Raw genomic sequence first — 2,500 nt, forward strand, 5'->3', positions numbered from 1 at the left:
GCCGGGGCGGCGGCGGCGGCGGTGGCGGGGGAGGCACCCCTGCGGGGCCTTCGGGTCGTTTCCCTCATCCCAGGGCCAGGTACCTAGCGTCCGCGCCTCGGCGGCCTCCCCTCGGCGAGCCACCCGTGTGGTCCCGTGTGCCAGCGCGCTCCCGCCGGCTGCGGCGCCGAGCGCCGCCCCGGTTAGGGGATGGCCACGGGCCCCGGGCTCCGGGCCCCGAGGGTTCTCGGCCGCCGAGCCGGGCGGAGGTTTAAAGACTCGTGCGGCCCGCGGCGGCCCGCGAGGGCGGCCGGGCTCGCCGTCGGCGGCGGGCGGGGCGCGTCGTTTGGGGGTCGGCGCTCGCGGGCGCGCCGCTCCCCCGCGCTCGCGCGCTCGCTCGCCGCCGGCGGTCCCCGCGCTTGCCCCCCGCGGGCGGCAGGGCCGGAGAGGGGTTGGAGCCCGCCCCTCTCTCCGCGGTCCGGTCTCGGCGGAGACGCCGCGCGCGCGCGCGGTCGGCCGTCGTCGACCTCGCCCGCGCCAGCAAGGGGCCGAGACGCGGGTCTCGGCTCCCCGCCCCCGTCGAGCGCTCGGCGGCGTGGCGTGCCGCGCCGTGTCCGGCGGCGGCCAGCGGGGCCCCGCGCGAGCGGCGGCGGCGGCGGCGGCGGTGGCGGCGGCGGCGGCGGCGCCGCTCGTTCCGTGCCGGCGCGCGCCCGCGGCCTCGCCGTCCCCCGGCGCACAGGCGTCTCCCGTCGCTTCCCGCTCGCGACCTCTGACGGCGCTCCCCGCCCGGCTCGACCCTCGGCCTCGCCGGCCGCGCCGAGCGAGCAGGCGGGCGGGCCGGTGTAGGGGCGTCCCGCAGCCGGTCTCCGCGCGGAGGCGCGGAGAGCGGGCGCCGCTCCTCGTTCCGGTGCCGTCCCGTCGGCCGCCCGGCCGCGCGTCCGCGCGAGGTACCGCCTGGGCGAGTGCGAAAGCAGGAGCGTTTGTCTGAAGGCGCCAGTGGCCGGAGTGAAAGGGTGTTCGTCGCGTGCGGCTTGTGGGCGCGGCGAGAGCGCGCGGGCAGCCGTCGGGCGGTCGGGCGGTCCGTCCGTTCGTCCGTCGCTCCTCCGCCCCCGTCCCGTCGCTCTGGCGGCGCGGGCTCGGGTGGCCGCGTCGGGCCCGGCGGCGGCGGCGGCGCCGCGTCGGACGCCGGCGTCGGGGCGAGGCGTCGGGCGAGGGAGGCGGCGCGGCGGTCGCGCCGCCGTGTCTCGCCGTGGCCGGGCCGAGCCGGGCGCCTGGTCCGGCCTCGAAGCGCGAGCCCGGGTCTCGTCGGGCCCGGGGGGGCGGTCGGGAGCGCGGGCTCCCGTCGCTCGGGAGACTCGGCGTCTCCCTCGCCTTTTTTTTTTTCGCACTTGTGCTCGTACGGTCAGCGGAGGCGACGCTCGCTCGGCCGCGGCCGCCGATCGTTCGGTCGGTCGTTCGGTCGGGGAGCGTCCGCGTCAGGGGGTCGCGCGGAGCGGCCCCGGCCCCCCCGCGCGCGCGGGGCGGCGCCGAAAAGGCAGACAACTCTTAGCGGTGGATCACTCGGCTCGTGCGTCGATGAAGAACGCAGCTAGCTGCGAGAATTAATGTGAATTGCAGGACACATTGATCATCGACCCTTCGAACGCACTTTGCGGCCCCGGGTTCCTCCCGGGGCTACGGCTGCCTGAGCGTCGCTTGACGGTCAATCGCCGGCGCCGCCGCCGCGGGGCGGTGGCGCGGCGCGGCTGGGGCGCCTCGCAGGCCCGCGCCGCGTCCGGGCGTCCGGGCCGGCCGGGCCTTCGTGCCCCTAAGTGGAGACCCCCTCGGGGAGCCGGCCGGGCTCCTCGCGCTCCCGGAGCGCGCCCGCGTGGGTGGAGCTCGTGCCCCCCCCTCTCTCCCGTCCGTCCGTCCGTCGTCCCCGAGCGAGCCGCCGGGCTCCGGTGGGTCGGAGGCGCGGTGGCCGCCCTCCCCGCCGGTCCCCGCGCGCGCGCGGCTGTCTGCGGGCGGGGGTTACCGCGCGTGCGGTTGCCCGTGCCGTCGTGCTGCCGCGCGCGCGCGCGGTGTGCCGCGCGCCGGGAGGGCGAGTCGGCCGGCCGTCCTTGGGGCGGCGGCGGCCGCGGCGGTGGGGGGGACCCGTCTCCCGCGGTGCGGCGCGGCGCGTGCCGCGTGCGTGCGGTCCGGGCGGCTCGTGGCGGAGCGAGGCAGGCGGGCGCGTCGTCGTCGTCGTCGGTGGCGGCGCGCCTCGTTTCCGTTCGCGACCTCAGGTCAGGCGTGGCGACCCGCTGAATTTAAGCATATTAGTCAGCGGAGGAAAAGAAACTAACGAGGATTCCCTCAGTAACGGCGAGTGAAGAGGGAAGAGCCCAGCGCCGAATCCCCGCCCCGCGGTGGGGCGCGGGAAGTGTGGCGTACAGAAGCCCCCATCCCCGGCGCCGCTCTCGGGGGGCCCAAGTCCTTGTGATCGAGGCCCCTCCCGCGGACGGTGTGAGGCCGGTAGCGGCCCCCCGGCGCGCCGGGCCCG

General features: G+C 78.8%; 2 non-coding genes across 2 annotated transcripts in view; both read left to right on the forward strand.

Annotated features, from left to right (window-relative positions):
* The first annotated feature begins 1,519 nt into the window (after positions 1-1,519).
* Positions 1,520-1,673, forward strand: LOC139998960 (5.8S ribosomal RNA). The gene has a single exon (XR_011803906.1). It is a non-coding gene; the product is annotated as a 5.8S ribosomal RNA (ribosomal RNA).
* Positions 1,674-2,234: 561 nt separating this feature from the next.
* The window catches only part of LOC139998991 (28S ribosomal RNA), a 4,027-nt gene continuing 3,761 nt past the window's right edge, over positions 2,235-2,500 (forward strand). Inside the window, exon 1 of the ribosomal RNA XR_011803938.1 lies at positions 2,235-2,500. This exon is cut by the window's right edge and continues 3,761 nt beyond it. This is a non-coding gene — a ribosomal RNA (28S ribosomal RNA).

This window comes from Anas platyrhynchos, chromosome 17, assembly GCF_047663525.1.
Source record: "Anas platyrhynchos isolate ZD024472 breed Pekin duck chromosome 17, IASCAAS_PekinDuck_T2T, whole genome shotgun sequence".
NCBI classification, from domain to species: Eukaryota; Metazoa; Chordata; class Aves; order Anseriformes; family Anatidae; genus Anas; species Anas platyrhynchos.